This window comes from Pseudorca crassidens, chromosome 11 (genome assembly GCF_039906515.1).
Source record: "Pseudorca crassidens isolate mPseCra1 chromosome 11, mPseCra1.hap1, whole genome shotgun sequence".
NCBI lineage: Eukaryota > Metazoa > Chordata > Mammalia > Artiodactyla > Delphinidae > Pseudorca > Pseudorca crassidens.
In genome coordinates this window covers 20,929,053-20,948,556 of record NC_090306.1, presented here as the reverse complement: position 1 = coordinate 20,948,556, position 19,504 = coordinate 20,929,053, and the positions used below count along the sequence as shown (strand labels likewise).

Here is a 19,504-nt window from a genome sequence, read left to right as displayed (position 1 = left end):
TATACTATAAAGCTATAGTAATCGAAACAGTATGGTACTGAACTAAAAACAGATACATTGGTCAATGAAGCAGAAGGGAGAGCCCAGAAATAAACCTTTGCATAATTGGTCAATTTATTTATGACAAAGGAGCCAATAGTATATGATGGAAGTAGGACAGTTTGTTCAAAAAATGGTTTTGGGAAAACTGGACAGCCACATACAAAAGAATGAAACCAGACTACTATTTTACACCATACACAAAAATTAACTAAAAGCGGATTAAAGACTTGAATGAAAGACCTAAAACCATACAATTCCTAGAAGAAAACATAGGCAGTAAGCTCCCTGGCATTGGTTTTGATGATAATTTTTTTGAATCTGACTCCAAAAGCAAAGGAAACAAGAGCAAAAAATAAACAAGTAGGGCTACATCAAACTAAAAAGCTTCTGCACAGCAAAGGAAACTCAACAAAATTAAAAGGCAACCTACTGAATGTGAGAAAATATTTGCAAATGATATGCCTCTGATAAGGGGCTTAATATACAAAATATATAAAGAACTCATACAACTCAATATCCAAAAAAACCCCCCAAAACCAAAACCAAAATTCAGAAACAAAAAACCAAGCAACCCAATTAAAAAATGTGCAGTGGACATGAGTAGGCACTTTTCCAAAGAAAATATGCAGACTGCCAATAGGCACATGCAAAGATGTTCAACAGCACTAATCATCAGGGAAATGCAAATGGAAATCATGATATCACCTCACACTTGTCAGAATGGTTATTATAAAACGACAACAAATAACAAGTGTTGGTGAGGATATGGAAAAAAAGGTGATGCACTGTAGATGGAAATGTAAATTTGGTGGAAAACAGAGGTTCCTTAAAAAATTAAAAATAGAAGTACATACAATCCAGCAGTTCCACTTCTGGGTATTCATCCGAAGAAGAAAAAACACTAACTCAAAAAGATATATGCACCCTTATGTTCATTGTAGCAGTATTTATGATGGCCAAGAAATAGAAACAACCTAAAGGTCCTCTGATGGATGAACAGGTAAAGAAAATGTGGTATGTACACACACCATACATACACACGAATATTATTCAGCCATAAAAAGGAAGGAAATCTTGCCACTTGCAACAACGTGGAGGCACCCTGATGGCATTATGCTAAGTGAAATAAGTGAGAAAAAGACATATAATATGATCTCACTTTTATGTGGAATAACAACAAAACTCCAAGTTTATAGATACAGAGAACAGATTGGTGGTTGTCGGAGGCAGGAGGTGGAGGGGTGGGCAAAATGGGTGAAGGGGGTCAAAAGGCACAAACTTCCAGCTATGAAATAAATAAGCATGGGGATATAATGTATGGTATGGTGACTGTAGTTAATAATAGTGTACGGCATATCTGAAAGTCGCGAAGAGAGACCTTAAAAGTCCTCACCTCAAAAAAAAAAAAAAAAAGTCCTCATTTCAAGAAAAAAATTTTTGTTAAGGAGGTGGTGTTAACTTACCATAGTGACTATTTCACAGTACATACAAATATCAAATCATTATGTTGTACACCCAAAACTAACATAATGTTATGTGTCACTTATACCTCAATAAAATATTAACACATTAAAAAAGCCCACCTTCGTTTCTACCCACCCACCCTGTACCACCCCTCAAATCCCAAACTGCAACTCTCTGGAACAGACAGCAAGAATATGCAGATTAATTAAGGTACCACTGCATGAAAAATCCTGGACATGCAAGCCATGGTCCAAGATTATTGAGATATGTAAAACTTAGCAAGAAACTATTTCTTTATCTAAAGGAACACTATACATGAAGCAAAGAAAAAGCACTGGTTAGACATTAGGACCAGGCAGTGTCATAAAATCCAAAAATGAAACAAAACAAAAATACCAATCAATCAAACAAACCCCAAAACAGCCCTTAATAACTTCCAGCTTTTAAAAGTTTAAAACAAAAGAAAATGAATGAATTTCTCATGTGTTTCAAGGATAAATAGGCTCTTCCTGTCTCTAGTTTAAACAAACTCTTCAGTTGAAGGTTCTGACTCTACAGTTTTGGAAAGTATGACTGCCTGACAGGCAAAATACAGGATGAAAATAAAGATAATAGTAATTTGGTAACAAATTATAAACTCCAACTGGCCACCAGCACTTCAAAGTAAACATTAGTTAGAGTTAGTGGGGTCTGTGGTCACAGTGTTACAGAGAAGTACTATCTTCTGTTTTTAAAGTATGAGTAGCTAGAACCTTATCAATAAAGAAAAACAAACGGTAGGGACTTCCCTGGTGGCACAGTGGATAAGAATCTGCCTACCAATTCAGGGGACATGGGCTCGATCCCTGATCTGGGAAGATCCCACATGCCATGGAGCAACTAAGCCTGTGCTCCACAAATACTGAGCCTGCACTCTAGAGCCCGTGTGCCACAACTACTGAGCCCACGTGCCACAACTACTGAAGCCCATGCGCCTAGAGCCCGTGCTCTGCAACAAGAGAAGCCACTGCAATGAGAAGCCCACGCACCACAACAAAGAGTAGCTCCTGCTCACCGCAACTAGAGAAAGACCGCGCGCAGCAATGAAGACCCAACACAGCCAAAAAAATAAATAAAATTAAAAAAAAAGAAAAAACAGAAACGGTACTACTGAGAAAAAGCAGAGTGACTAAAGAAACACAACTAATGAGTTATTTCTCTTAATCTCATTCATTTTTCCAAAAAGCACATTCAAATCAGCATTTCGTATTAACACAATAATGGATCATCTAACTTTAGCTATTATATATTCTCTTCTCCTAACATCACCACTATGAAAATAAATATGGAAAATTTTCATTTCTCTGCAAACTGCGATAGGTAACAAAGTGTAATGTTACTTAACTTTAAAGATACACACAAAAGATAAGCAATTTTCCATGACCTTACACAGGAATTTGGATAAAATCTCACCGTAATCTCTTTGCTGGTAGAATGGCCTATCTATGAATACATATTTTGACATAAATTATTTTCTATTTCTCAGTTTTGTGTCTCATATTTCAGAGGAGAAAAATGAAGAGTGCATTTTCTAGAAATGTGAACACTAAGCAGCAGACAGGAATGACAGTTTAATATTGTAGGTATTACTGGTCTTTGGCTCAAAAACTCTGACCCTGAAAATCCCGTGTCAAGATGCTCTTCAGGGGTTTCCCTGGTGGCACAGTGGTTAAGAAACCGCCTGCCAACGCAGGGGACATGGGTTCAAGCCCTGGTCCGGGAAGATCCCACATGCTGCGGAGCAACTAAGCCCATGAGCCACAACTACTGAGCCTGCGCTCTAGAGCCCGCGAGCCACAACTACTGAGCCCTCGTGCCACAACTACTGAAGCCCGTGCGCCTAGAGCCCGTGCTCCACAACAAGAGAAGCCACCGCAATGAGAAGCCTGTGCACCACAATGAAGAGTAGCCCTCGCTTGCCGCAACCAGAGAAAGCACAAGCACAGCAACAAAGACCCAACGCAGCCAAAAATAAATAAAATAAATAAATTTATAAAAAAAAAAAGATGCTCTTCAATAATCCCGCAGTTGGGTGGAGCCCCTTTATATCAAGGGGTCAGAAGAGACACTGGAATGTCTATCTGACCATATGTGGAATTTGAAAAAGAAAACACTATCTTCAGCTGAAGTAGTAGTAAGGTCGAAAGGAAAAAGGACTGACTAACTAAAGCTGTAATCCTAATAATTTCCACAATTTTAACCAAAACACAGAGTTTTAAATTCAATTCTTAAAGGATTAGTACTTTGATCTATGATTAAAATTTAATGAAGACTCCACAGCCAGTTTTTGCTGATTGTAAAAAAAATTTAAAAATCTAATTTCACGATAACAAACTCCATGAGCACTGTCAAAATTTGTTCTTTTATTTCAAATATCCATTTGAGAAAAATTTCAAATAAATAAACATAAATCAGTAATCAACTTGTTTTACATTTTTTGACACGGAGATGATTTTATGTTATTTAAAATGGAATTTAACCTGTATTAAATTCAATTTTCCACTTCAATCAAGACTTCTATAGAAAAATACTGCATGTTTGTTCTTCCTATAAAATACAGCAATTATCTACCTTATTTATTATTTCCCCAAAGCAAAATCAGCCCAATCTCAACACACCACTGGAATTTAGGAGAAAGTTAATACAGGCACATTTGCAGTTAAGGATAGCACATATGTTTTATCTTGCCTTCTAAGGCTGCTGGACTACAGATGCCAAGGACGCAATGTTGAAGAGGATTATCGGGTTCAACATAAACACATACCACAATCAATTAATTATGTCTGCTATGAACACAGGCAGCATACACACGTGACATATTTCACCATCCCTCCTACGGAAGCTGTTGGTTAAGAACACATTTTAGTGGTCAGACAGCCCTGGGTTCAAATCCTGACCTCTCCACATATTAGGTGTATGACCTTAGACAGATTACTAGCTTCCCTGGCTCTAAAATGGGAATAATAATCCTTAAATTCGTCAGAGCTAAGTTACAATGAACATGAAGACTTAAATACAACCTGGCATGCAGTAATTACTTTAAAATAGCTACTATTAGTAATGTTATAGGAGTTTGAGTCTTTCAGGGCTCATTAGTGACCGATCACTGAATGTGATCTTGAAAGGCAGGTCCCTGACCAAATCTGCTGCTGTGGTGAGTGAGCTCTCACTCAGCAAGTCACTGGATTTACGGCACCAGCCAGCTGTGGCTGCATCTGCTGAGCAGAGGCACCGGCAGCTCACGCAGGGCACACAGACACAACTCCAGGAAGCAACCAAGGGCCAGGGCCATCCTCTCATACTCCCCAAACCAACGCTACAGGTCTGAGGTCTGTCCACGCAATACAGAAATGTGCCATTTACTCAGAATGAGGTTTAGGAAAATAATGGTTACAAAAATAGAACCTTTTTACTCTTCCTGGGACCACTCACCTACCTACCAAGTATGGGATAGGAACTGGTAATCACACTCTTCTAAGAATTTCAGAGTCTTAATCTAGGCCTACTCAACACCAGCTGCAGTGAAAGAAAACAGACTTCAACCAACATGAAATCTACTTTAATGACAAAGAATATATATATATATATATATATATATATATATATATAAAATGAAGAAAAGACCTTAAAAATTTTAAAGCTAGATAGAAAATGCTTATGATATATAACCAGGAGAATGAACAATATCACTAAAAGGAAACTAGATCCTTTTATTATAAAAAGTAGTTTTCAACAGCTAAAAACAGTATCAAATATTACAATATTGCTTGAAATTCTGACTCCATGATTATGATTTCTAATTAATAGGGTTGGCTACTACTCCAGGTCTTATTACAGTATATGATTTTACTGAGCCTGAGTGAATCTGATTGGAAAGCAATGAAAATGGAAGGACACAGGATTTAAAGAGTCAGCAGACCTTGGTTCACTACTTATTTTAACCTTTTAACCCAGAACTTCCTTAAACTCCTGGATGCTCATCTCTCCATCTGCAGAATACTCATAAGACTATTTCCCTCTTTAGTTTGCTGTGCGCATCAAACTAGACTCTTCTACTTCAAAGTATTATACAAACACTAAAATGCTGTCCCACCAGGTGACTATTGCTAGAGAAGCCACACCTTACCATGGGTGTATGAAACAGACTTGGATTACTGGGAACAGGAGAGAAGCTGGGAGGGCAGTGCCGTGGGCACACCACACAAGAATAAGTCTGCTCTCATTACTGGGCACAACTGCCAAGCTCCCTGAGGGCGAGACCATGCCCACACAGGCCCTGTGGATAACAGGCTACTGACTGCACGGAAATCTCACCTTTTTTTTAAAATTCTGGAGATAGTTTCCTTTAATTTGGTTCTATAAATCTGGGTGGAGGGACCGAGCATGAAGATGGACAAACACATGAAATGAAATATCATGGACAAAGAACGCCCAAGAAGAAACAAATCTGGATACTAATCATAGGCCCCACCCATTTTTAAAAATCCAACTCACTCACATGATTAGTAAAGATATAAATAAATAACAAAATAACATATGAGCACAGTTATGTTTAGGTGTCAAGAGTGATATGTATAGACATGAGGCCAGATGGGAAGATGTCTTCTATTCCTCCATCTTCAGAAATACAAGAAGCTGTTTACAGCCATTGAAAAAAGGCTAAATAACTACAGTTCACAGAGCCAACACTCAAGCATTCATTGCCGGTTATAATGCTATTTGGGGAAGAAGCGGAGATTGAGTTTCCTCACTTTTAAAATATGAAATGCCTGACGGTTCTTCTTAAAGTATTAACAAGTGCTAAGTGCTTTGAATGTATCAATTTATTTAATTCTCATAATAATCTTTAGAGACTGGTACTATTATTGTCCCTACTTTTTAGAAGAGGAAACCATGCCACAGAGAAGTTATAAAACTTGCCCAAGATCACACACCTCATGAGGGGAAAAGCCAAGACCTGAATCTAGGCAGTCTGCAACCTTGAATTAATATATACTCTACCATCTAATAAAATAAACAATTAAGCAGAATATATACTTGTCTCAAAAAGCATCTCCTAAAGGCCTACTATTGCTACATGTATGATAACAAAACCTTTAAAGACACTAGATTTAAACAGAAGTCCATGGGTCATCTCCATTTATTACTTAATTAATCATGTCATCACATTTATTTGACTCAGGTGCTTGTGGGATTGGACGTAAAAAGGAAGCAAGGGCCTAGGAGAGTAACTACCACTATCAAAAATAATATTGCTCATCTGGGAAATATCTAACTAATCTATTCCAGTCTTCATAAACAGGATTGATCCTAACCAGTCTCCCTTGTATTCCCAGTCCCTGTACCCTGGCCTCGTAGGGATCCAACAGTCCCTTATGTTGCCCCTTGTCTATCCAAAGGCTCCAATCAACTATCTCCTGCTCTGCCATCACCAACAACAGAATTTTGCAGCCCAGAAACACTTTTCTTCTTCATCAAGTCCTCTTTATGTTGGTTCCAGTGGATGAAGTCGACTAGACGTTAAGGGGGAAGAGGAATATCTGACTAACTAAAGCACATTAAATTCATCTCCAACTGGTAGTATGAGAAGAGATAATTAGGGCAAAGAGCTTTCCTACTGTCCCTTGAACAAATCACAGTGCCCATTCTCAGGGCTGGGGGAATTCAGGGGTGGCAAGCAAGGCACACAATGTAAGGAGGCATCATTGTCAAGTGCCAATACTACCTGCACGCCTCTGAGAGTGAGTGCGTCCTTACATGTTGCGCCCTCCTAGGTGCCTCACTTTACTTATTCTAAAGACCTTGCACCATTCTGCCTGCAAGTCAAAACGGTTAAGATGGTCCCAGTGGACAGGAAGGAAAAACTTTAGCTGCTCTCTGGTCACTGCCTAAGGAGAAGCGACTGGTTCTACCTTCCCTTCTAATTTTCCAATGATTTCTAATTTAGTTTCTGGCTAAAATCTAAGCTCTTGTTTGGTGGCTGACCAACTTTCCTAAACAAAAAAGAAACACTAGTGAGTGAGAAAGCCTCTGGCCCCAGGGCCTCAAAATCTATTAGGTATCAGTTAGCTCTTCCAGGGTTACGGCAATCAGCTGCCTGAGTGCTACAGTCACAAGAGCCCCGTAGGGGACCAGGGTGCCGGCCTGCCCATATCTGCTCCAACATCACCACTCTGTCCACTGACTTTTATACTGGATCAGAGAATAAACCAGTAGCTACCTTACCATCTGAAAAACAGCAACAACAAAAAACAAAAACAGCTTTCTTCTGCTCCCACTTTACCCACTACCTATCCTTCATTTCTTGTCCCTTTTCATTTTCTTACCTCCCACTCTACTGAGCCCATTCCTGTCAGGCTCTTACCCCCATACTCCACCAAACCCCTTCATCAAGGTCACCAACCACCTTCATGGCACTAAATCTAGAGTCAGTTACCCCCCCTCCTCCCAATACACTTTCTGCTTTTGGCTGCTAGGACACGGCGCTCTCCTGGTTCTCCTCTGTCTTCACTGGTGTCCCTTCTCAAGCTCCTCTTCCCTATGCTTTCCTACTGTCTGAGTGTCCCAAATCTGTCCTTGGTCCTCTACTCTTTCTACCCATATTCACACCCTGGGTGATCTCATTCAACTTACCACAACGTGAAATGCCATACACTTGACAATTCCCACATTCACATTTTTAGCTCACTTCAGCCTCACATCCAGATGCCAACTCAACATTGGCACTTGGACGTCCAGTAGGCAACTTGAACTCAACACGCCTCAGAAGGAACTCTTGATCTTACCTCCCTAATCTGTTGCACCCACACTCTTTCACCTCAGTTCAAACCACCCAGAATGCAGCCTTTTAGGTGCTTAGGCCAAAAGGCCTCCAGTTAATCTTGACTCCCCTCTCTCACTACCCAGCATCCAGTCTGTCAGGAAATCCTGCTGGCTCCACCTCTACCCACCCTGCCATACATACTCTCCTCTGAGTTACTCCAATAGCCTCCTGACGAGTCTCACTGCTTCCACCCCCGCTTCCTCCACCTCCAAATCTCCCATTCCCAACACAGAAGCCAGAAAAGAAGAGAAATATAACAGAGACAGGAACTTAAGTACGTAAATGACAAGACATAATGAAGTACAGTTGACCCTGGAACAGCATGAGTTTGACTGTGTGGGCCCATTTATATGCAGATTCTTTTTCAATAAGTACTACAGTACTACACGATCCACGGCTGGTTGAACTTGTGGATGCAGAACTACGGATACAGAGGGCCAACTATGGGACTTCAACATCCTCAAATTTTGGTATCTGAGGCGTGCCCTGGAACCCCACGGGTACTGAGGGATGATACTCACACCTATATCCTGACTCCAACAGTTATAAGTGCAGGCTGCTAACAGGTATGTTGATAGGAAACTCGAATACTACAAGGGGCACTGTTGTCTAGGACACAGTTTTTTAAGTCAGGGGACAACTCTTTTTCAAGTTCTGCATTAAGTACGCTTTCCCTTAATTTACATAATAGTTTCATTCCTGGGAAACTAATTGTATTTTAAGACAATGCAAAAGTGCTTTGTGTATGTGTTTAAAAAGTTAAGCCCAGTTGTGGACTTTCACTGGTAAAGCACAGTGGGCCATTCTTAAGTTTTTTGTGTGGGACTGACCTGTGCATGATAGGATGCCTGGCCTCTCTGTCACCCATTCACTAACTGCTGGTAGTACCTCTTCAATCACTGTAGCAACCAGTGATTGAATGTCCTCACAAATGGCATCGCAAATGTCCCAAACACTCTTGGTAGAGGAATCTCTCCTGCTTAGAAACACTAAGCAGGAAATAAGTCTACAATCCTATAGCATCTGCTGATTCATGGTTTGATCAAAAGAAGTGTGAGCAACATACTGAAAAGCACCAAGTGCCATCCATCTCGAGGAAGGGATTAAAATTTATTCAAGAATATCCTAATATATCCATCGGTTCTCAGCCCAGATAGTCCCCTTGTCCTAACACGTTGGTGAGCTTGGCTTTCTTGTGAGGTGGCGGTGGGATTATAATGGCTGGCAACTACACATGACACATAACTTGAAACCTTGGGAATTTGCTACTATGTAAATCCATTTTGCGGTATGGGGAAGTACCAGTGTGCAGGGAAGAACACTGGGCTGATTGGGAATCAAACGATCTGGGTTGTAATTCAGGCTCTGCAAACAAAGAGATGTATTTACCTATTTGACCGACCTTTACCTACGGGCTAGGCAGCACTGGGACCACAGAGAAGAACAGAGAATTTTTACCCTAGAGAAAGAAGTCTAGAGGGAGCAGATCAGTCCCCAAATGCGTCTTCCTTTCTTCAGCCTCAAATGTGAATCTTCAAAGTACCTTCCAAGTAAAAAATAAAATTAAGATTTTATGTATGTGCTTGCAAGATGCCATGGTGCTTCACAGGGAAAATACGAAATGACGCTGGCATGATGGTGCCAGAACTAAGGTAAAGTCACCCATGTGACATTATTTTGCTTTTCACGTGAGGATATAAATATAACATTACTATATGAAATTACTACTTGGTTAATAGTAAAAACCACTATTTATATTTCTGCTTTTTGATCGATATAGTGAAAAGATAGAGAGTATACATTCAAATGATCCTTGAAAGCAAAATGGGATAGAAACAGCAGTTAATACCAGCCTGTTTTCCTGAAAGCATTACTATTTGTTGTATCAAAAATGTACAATCTTTAATCATTTCATCCGTCACACAATTCCCATTCTGACAAGGCAAAATTTGCAAAGAATCTGCACAGTAAAATTGTCCAGTGGCTGGAGCAGCTAACAGGAGAAAATGTTAAAGTGAAAGGAATATTAAATCAATGGCCTGGAAACAGTATAGCTTTGAATGTTATCTATTCATACCTAGTTTTTAAAGTGAGAATATTTTAAAGTAGCAATATCCTTTTGAAGAATAAAGATATGTTAAATATTTAATTTCTTGAGACTATAAAGAAATTATCAAGAATAAAAAGTGTGAATAAATTTTCTCCTTACAGAAATATCTGAAGTTACTCCAAACCATCAATATTTCTACTTATCCTTCAACTAGAACTTTGTTTACTTATAAATAATTTTGATCCTTTCAATTACCATAAAGCCCAGAGCCCCTAAAAGAAAAGCTTGTTTCTATCAAACTAGAATAAGAATCCTGTTTTTTTTTTTAACATCTTTATTGGGGTATAATTGCTTTACAATGGTGTGTTAGTTTCTGCTTTATAACAAAGTGAATCAGTTAAGAATCCTGTTTTTTAAAATCAGCCATCTCCTTCCCATCTATATTCATATTCACACCAAGATGTACTTGTTTATCTCCAAACACATCACGCTCCTTATGTGCCTTTCTAGATTTTGCATATGCTATTTCCCAGGCTATTTTAGAAGGCCTTCTGCTGCCTCCCTAAAGACCTACTCACTTTTAAATACTCAGCTCAAATGATCTCCACAAGCAACTCTCCTTAACCTCTGCAGTTACATTACTTCCCGATGTGCTCCCATAGCACCTCCTTCATTCCACTGGTGTGTAATTTATAACATGACCATAACCATTCACCACCTGTCTGTCTATCCCCCAGTAGACTGTAAGCCAAAAGACTGGGCAGTACCATGTCTAAAAGAATTGCTAATGAAATGAACAGCTATGGAAAATTATGGTGAAAGGCTCTTATCCTTCTGCAAAAGATCCAAACCTTAAGGTCTACTACTTCCTCCAGATTTGTGTTATTTATTTATTTTGCATATTGATTATTTATTTATTTGGCTGCGTTGGTCTTAGTTGTGGCACACGGGATCTTTTGCTGCAGCTCCTGGGCTTCTCTCTAGTTGTGGTGGGCGGGCTCCAGTGCGCTCCGGCTCAGTAGTTGCGGCATGAGGGCTTAGTTGCCCCATGGCATGTGGGATCTTAGCTCCCCAACGAGGGATCGAACCCTAGTCCCCTGCATTGGAAGGCGGATTCTTAACCACTAACCACCAGGAAAGTCCCCAGATTTGTGTTATTTATAAATTAGTATAAGAAAATCAAATTTGGTATGTATATTATGTATATTATCAATTTTCAAGGTTGAGCTAACAGATTTTTTCCCAAGGGAAGAAATACATCTCTACAATTGATGTCCAGAACAAGTGCTTTTGATTCACACAACGTCTATTAAATGCATATGAACATTCATACTTAACAGATATTTACCAAAAAAAAAATTCCCCTATTTAGATTATGATTCATCCAAAAAATAGGAAGCACAAAAGAAAAAAAAAGCATACCACAGAGAGCTTATAGGGAAAGTAGGTGTGGTTACTGAACACAATTCATGCCTTTCAATGTCAAAAAGTGCTTAATTGAACAATATAGACTAAACCTCCACTGTAAACTGTGGAACCATGTGTGCAGTTAGTTATGATTGCCACCTACAATGTCCGGTCAAAAGAAACAGAAAGGAAGTATGAGAGGTAAGTGCATACGCAGCAGAAACATCTATACACAAAACTTATCCATCAGTGCCACTAAGGTAATTTGCACAGATGGCGAGGGGATTTAACAGGTATCCAATTTCCAGACATATACTCCATGCTTTATGAGATCACAATTTCATTTCATCTTTATAGCCACCCTGTGAGATAGCTATTGTTAACCTCAATTTAATGATTTAATGATTTCTGATAAGCTCAGAAAGAAAAATGTGACCTCACTTGTCCCATGTCCCCCGTCTCACTCAATGGACAATGGCCTGAGTCCTCTGAGCCTGCACCACAAATCAGGCACTAGGGATACAAGTATACCCAGGGTGACCACTCATCCGGGTCTGCCTGGAACAGCAATGGTTTACATTGTTATCACAGCATAATTACCAACAGTACCATGTTTCACTCTCCAAAGTGTCTGGTTTGAACAATTATATAGTCTCCTTAAGTATAAAAGAGTGAAAGTCTACTTACATAAAAATATATCTAGCCTGTGTCTGAAACAAGACTGAAGCATTTGGGAAAAATGACACTATTTTAATAAAAACGATGACAGCTATCATTCATTGAATTTTTTATATACAAAATCCTTTACATATATAATTTATTCTTACCCAACATTCAAGTGAGAAAACTGCATTTTAGAGAATTCAAGGTCACACAGTTAACAATGGGTTAAGCTGACTGGTACCCAGATTGATGAATACTGATGATATGTGGCAATTTCTGAAACTACAGACACACACAGCTCTTTGGGACATCCTGGAAGGAAGGGATAAGGATGAAGTGAGGGGCCAGGAAGGCTACCAAGGGTGTCTTTCTTGCAAAGTGAGTCTCTTTCCTCTAACTCCTTGGTCTTTAGTGGAACCACTAAGTGGGGTTGTGTGCGCGTGTTTGAAATAGAAACCACTTTTAAAAGAAGCAGGTTTAACACTGGGCAAAAGTGAAGACCATAAACAGAGGCAAGTCAGACAGATGAAGGGATGCTCACTTGACACAGGACTCTAGACTGAGCAAGATCACGGGGAGATTTTCATAAGTTTTGAAACTGGAGGTTCAGGATAAGTTTCCCTAAATTTCTAAGAAGCAAGTACACCCCAGCTGAAATGTAAAAGAGAGGAAGAGTGAAAGAGACGGAGTGTATAAGTTCAGCTGTTGATAAAACATGGCATTACTTGGCAGTAAAAACTTTGTTTTTCCCATCTGATGTGAACCTTTTTTACTTGGTGAGACTATATGTTCCTTAAAAGCAGAAACCATGAACTCCATCCTCTTCTGTAACTTTCACAAAATCCACTTTAGATAACTGCCTTTGCAAAATTAGAAAGAGGGTTATAACATTATTACTACCTTAGTAGATCTGAAAAACAAAAAATGATTTTGTATATTCTCCCTATTGCATTCAGGTAGGCGTAGGCACTGCCTCAATTTACTGGGATAGAAACCAGGTCATAGAGAATGACTCTACTAAAACGATAGTCACCGGTGCAATCAGGAGGAGATGCGATCACAGTCTCACGTAATTACATACTAAACTCATTTTTACAAACTCAGACACATGGAAGAATGCAAACCAGCAATAAATATTCACTGAACTCTGATTAATTCAATGTGTAATCTGATCATCATATCTGCCTTTAAGATTATTCTGGCAATTAAAGGAGTCAACCTGCAAAGAATCCTGTGTAACACACACACACACACACACACACACACACACACACACACACACGGCTACAAATTAAAAAAAAACATAAATACATGTTCTTTGTACACGAAGATACCCAAGAAACTGTTAACAATCGTTACCTTTGATTAATGAAAGGTAAACAAATCCATTAGCATTACTGAAAAAAACAAGGTCACCATTAAGAGCCATATTCAGGAAAAACAGCACAAGTAAATTAAACAAAATAATACATAAGACTTGAGAGGCACAGTATCTCTGTGAAAGAGGAGACGGGATAGAAGGGAGACTGGTTATTTCCTAAAAATTCCTTAAATTTCCTGCTCAGATATAATCATTGTAAACAAAACAGTGGAGTCAATGGGGAAGTGGAGCAGAGATAAATAATAAATCAAAATATCTGGAATTAAAATAAATGTCCTAGTTCTCTCATTTAATCTATAAAGACTTTAACTTTGATTCAATGTCATTGGCAATCAATATTTGAACATTTAAGCTGCTGTGACACTTGATATAATAGGCACAGGGAAAGGGCTAAGATTTAAACCTAGGGACACACTGCTCTTTATCATTCCCAGGGATGCTGGACCCTACCCTTCCAGGGAACACGATCCCAGATACACAGGTATATACCACAGTCTAATATGAATGGTAGCCTGGAAATGCAGTCTGTTCAACCCTGCCCAGAGACTGATGATCTTGATTCATTACTTGACTCTGTGTATAGTCCATCTCAATAAATATATCTTTATGGTAATTTTTTTTCAATAAGGCATATGATGAAATCTTAGACATTTGGTCAATCTTAGATTAAAAAAATCTTTCAAATTTCTGAATACAAACACATTTGTTTTAGAGAATCTGTAATAATAATGTAATATTAATAATAATTATTATTTTCCTATAATTCTACCACTTGGAGATAATCATCAACACTTTTGTATATTACCTCCTTGTTTATTTTCTGCATAATTACAGTTAAAAAATACAAGATTATAATTTATATTACGTCCTTATGCTGTCACTTTTTAGATTACTATCATTTTTCCATTCATTAAATAGTAAAAAATAAAACTATCTACAGATAAAGAAGTAGGTAGACAGACAGACAGATTCCATTATTGGCTACAGAGTACTAGTCTACCTTCTAGGTGCATTATATGAGCATTTTGATCTTTCTTACTTCTCCCACTGCCAACATTACGAATTACATGTGTCTGTTACATTTTATTGTAAAATTAAAAATTACATTTTATTATGTTACTGTTTACAGGTCACTCATATATATGTCATGTTTTTTTAATCTTTAATAATGTGATATACTAAATATATTAAAATTAAACAAATCTTTAGATCTACATCTGTTTGTATTCTTTTTTTTTTTTTTTTTTTTCCTGCAGTACGCTGGCCTCTCACTGTTGTGGCCTCCCCCGTTGCGGAGCACAGGCTCCGGACGCGCAGGCTCAGCAGCCATGGCTCACGGGCCCAGCCGCTCCGCGGCATGTGGGATCTTCCTGGACCGAGGCACGAACCCGTGTCCCCTGCATCGGCAGGCGGACTCTCAACCACTGCGCCACCAGGGAAGCCCCATGTTTGTATTCTTTTTTAAACTAGTAGGAACTACTAACTAATTTTTATTTTTATTTGATACTGCAGTATAGTTGATTAGCAATGTTGTGTTAGTAGCAGGTGTACAGCGAAGTGATTCAGTTATACATATACATGTATCTGTTCTTTTTCAAATTCTTTTCCCATTTAGGTTATTATAGAATATTGAGCAGAGGTCCCTGTACTATACAGCAGGTCCTTGTTGGTTACCTATTTTAAATGTAGCAGTGTATACATGTCAATCCCAGACTCCAAAGAAGACATACAGATGGCCAAGAGGCGCAAGAAAAGATGCTCAACAACGCTAATTATTAGGGAAATGCAAATCAAAACTACAGTGAGATATCACTTCACACGAGTCAGAATGGCCATCATCAAAAAGTCTACAAACAGTAAATGCTGGAGAGGGTGTGGAGAAAAGGGAACCCTCCTACACTGTTGGTGGGAATGTAAATTTGTACAACCACTATGGAGAACTGTATGGAGGTTCCTTAAAAAACTAAAAACAGAGCTACAAACTAATTTTTTAAATTGGGTGTTATTTTCTTACTGATCTTAAGTAGTTCTTTACATATGGGTATTAACTTTAGTTATATATATGATAATATATATATACATTATATAGAATACTTTTTGTGATTTGACATATGCAAATTTCAATTATTTTATTTTTAATGTAATTACATATATGAATCATTCCTTTTTAAATCTTTGCATCTGTATTTTAGTTTAACTTTCCCTAAACCCAAAATCAGATATTTATGAACATTCTCTTCTAGTATGTTTATTACATTTTTATATTTATAATTTTTAATCAATAAAACATTCTTCTCGGCTTTCTATTCTGTTTCAAGTATTTGTCTACTTTATCAACATCATATTATTATTATTTTTTACAGTTGGAGAATATAGCCAATATTTTATAATAGCTTTAAATGGAGTATAATCTATAAAAAAAATGAATCACTATACTGTACATCTGAAACTAACATAATATTCTAAATCAACTATACTTCAATAAAAAAATTCTGTCTCTGACTTCTGATAACTTGACTATAATGCATCTTTCTGTGGATTTCTTTGGGATTATTTTATTTGGGATCCTTTTTCTGTGTGAATTTTTGAATTTTATTTATTTTTTTATACAGCAGGTTCTTATTAGTTATCCATTTTATACATTAGTGTATATGTGTCAATCCCAATCTCCCATTTTAATTACTATCTTTATATAAATATGTTTCGGTTCTTATCTTATAAATACGAAATTCAGAATCACTGACCTGTGAAAATTTCCTGCTGAGATTTTGATTATATTAAACTTACAAATCAATATAAAGAGATCAAAAATAATTAATGAATTGTCTTCCATACTGAGTCTCTGCACCCTGAGAGAAAAGTTTAATGGTTTTCTTCCTAAATACCATTCGCATTTCTCACGAAGTTTAATCCTCAGCATACTTTTTGTTGCTACTATGAATGGGCTCCTTTTTTCTCACATTTTGGAACTAGTTATTATTACTATATACATCATGATATTTCCATTATTTACAATGGAACTTTACTACATTCTATTATTTTTAGTTCAGCGTCTTTGTGATTTTTTTCATTATCTACAAAGAATTTTATCCTCCTTTCCAATAGTTCTTTCTCTTACTCCTTTTTCTTTTCTTAATACACTAACTAGATATTTCAAAGCTACGTTAGATTGTAATGATGACAGCTGGTATGTTGCTAACTCTAACAGGAGATAAAATTTTTGTGTTTCACCATTATTAGTATTTAGGCTATTAATAGCTGGATCCCGATTTTGTTTATAAAATTATAGATACTTCCTACAAAATAGAAAGAGTAAATATCTCGAAACTGTGAGATAATGGGTGATTTTATTTTCCTTCACATTTTCACAGTTATCTAGGATTTCTAAATCTACCTTTCTATATTTTAGAATTCAAATTTTATTGATTTATGCTTTTAAAAACATCATCCATTTGATTAAGTTTCTCAAACATATGTGGAAAAGATCTATAAAAGTATTATTAGTTTTCAATTACAGATAACTACAGTTAGGTCCCATAACTGCTAATTTTGTATATATTTGTAAAATCAGACTAGCCACAAACACTTCCAATTTATTTTCCAAGTTTCCTAAAATGAATGGACACACACATCCTTAACTCACTATTTCTCTTAATGTTCCTTGCTTCAGGAGAACATTTTTAACTCCAAATAATCTTGGTTAGCAATCAGTATCTTGCAGAAGGCAAGAGAGAAGCAAACCCTAAAAAGTTTTCTCTTTAGAAATAACATTGTACTGTTCCTTGTAAAAGACAGAAAATCTAAAGATAATTTCTGGATACAAATTTCTCAAGGTAAACTTATTCTGCTAACAAAAAAGATACTTCATCCTTTTTATTAAAATACATTCATGCTTATTAAGACTATAGTACGAGATGCCATAAAATAAAATATTAACAATTTGATATAGGAAATTCATAACATTCCCAGAGTTCCATGAAAACCAGATTCTAATACTGTTAATATTAAGACTGGGATGTTAATAAATGTTAGTGGCAATCTCTTCAAGTCTTCATCAAATCCTGTTTCTTTCATATTTCGTTAAGTAACCACTATACTGAACCTGTCTTACCATCTGAAATAGTTTGAGATACATTATCAAAAAAATATATCAACTTCCAATATAAGCAGCTAAATTTTTCATTTTTACTCTACCAGGGAAGTTTCATAGCGCTAAAAAAATGCAAACTGCTACCCATTTTCTAAAAACAGAAATGAAATAATTAGGTCACAATAGATGGCTTCTTTCTTAGAGAGAAAAAAAAAGATGATGATGAATGCAACTGGAATGTTTATTGTCACTGAAATTCTTCAGGCCTGCATTCCAAGTACATGTCTTGATGCAGGTTACTATGACAACTTAAATTACAGAAAATATCCCCCCTTCTATCAAGTTGTTTTCTCCACAAGGCCATTTCAAGCCTCCTAAAATCTGTATGCATGGATTACTTATAACAACAAAAAACATCTCTTCACAAGTTTTATTCAGAAATGCCCCCATCTAAACCCTTAAAACCAAGAACAAGCGTATAAAAATAAATTCCATTAAATCTACACGGGACAGAAAACCTAACCTGAAAATACACGTACAAAGCTTAAAATATAAAATGTTGAGAGTACTCTGAAACTACTCCCCATTATCAGAAGCACAGGGTGTATTACCACCATATGCTTCATTACAGAAACTATGGGAAATCACTTGCAAGGCAGTTGTTAAAGAAGATTATAGAACTAAGCCTTGTTTACCATTATTTTCCCCTCACTAATGCTTTTTCCAGGAAAGTACCAGAAAAGGAGGGTGGGAGAATATTGCAGTCCTATTTAGAACAGAAAGAGAAACAAATAAGCAATCTGTAAAATCTAAACTTGTTTTACCTAATCTGTCTTTTACACAAAACATGGGCTTTATGGTTTGCTCTCACACAGCTTCAATTTTATAAACCTAACAAAAATGCCTTGTGATAACAGTGTGAATTATTCTCTATCCTCATTCTCTAAGAGAAGAATGGCTTGGGAATAATTGCATCACTATGGAGAAATGTGATTTAGTACAGATATTCTGATTTTAAGACAGTAAAAATTTAAAGTAGCTCCTTAAAAAAAAAAAAAGGTAGTTTTACAATGTAGCAATACTAAGAATTTTCAATGCTGGTTTTGCTGCTCATCAAAGTTAACATAACTAAAAATTAAATGCTTCCTTTTGAAAAGGCTTAGGGAACTCATATACCCTGTTGGTATGAGTAAACTGGCTCAGTATCCAGAACAGGCAAAAATGTTTTGTAAGTTCAAACAAAGCTTTATTTAAAAAAGAAAAACAGAGCAGTATGCTAAATGCTAAAGGAGTCTCTCTGCTGTTGAAGTCAAGAATCAGACTGTTACCGAGCATTTGAGAATAGCAAAAAATGAAAACTCCTCAGCAGTAAACTCCACGCAACTCACATACCTCTCTCCTACCTGTATTAGTAAATAAGTACTAGTGTTCCAAGAGAAACAAAATAACTGAAGTGTTCAAAGCTAAATCTAAAATTTCAGTGACTATCCAATCATGGAGGAGAACTTTGGTCAATGGAGCTACAGAATACATTTTTTCCTTATG

At 37.1% G+C, this 19,504-nt stretch overlaps 1 protein-coding gene across 4 annotated transcripts in view; it reads right to left on the bottom strand.

Annotated features, from left to right (window-relative positions):
* Nucleotides 1-19,504, bottom strand: part of RASSF8 (Ras association domain family member 8) — a 129,831-nt gene that overhangs the window by 66,674 nt on the left and 43,653 nt on the right. The window contains exon 3 of one of the 4 annotated variants that reach the window (XM_067695960.1): nt 9,827-9,911. The exons of the other annotated variants lie outside the window; for them this stretch is intronic. The gene's annotated coding sequence lies outside the window, so the exon portion shown is untranslated. The remainder of the gene's footprint in view (nt 1-9,826; nt 9,912-19,504) is intronic. 4 annotated transcript variants of the gene reach the window in all.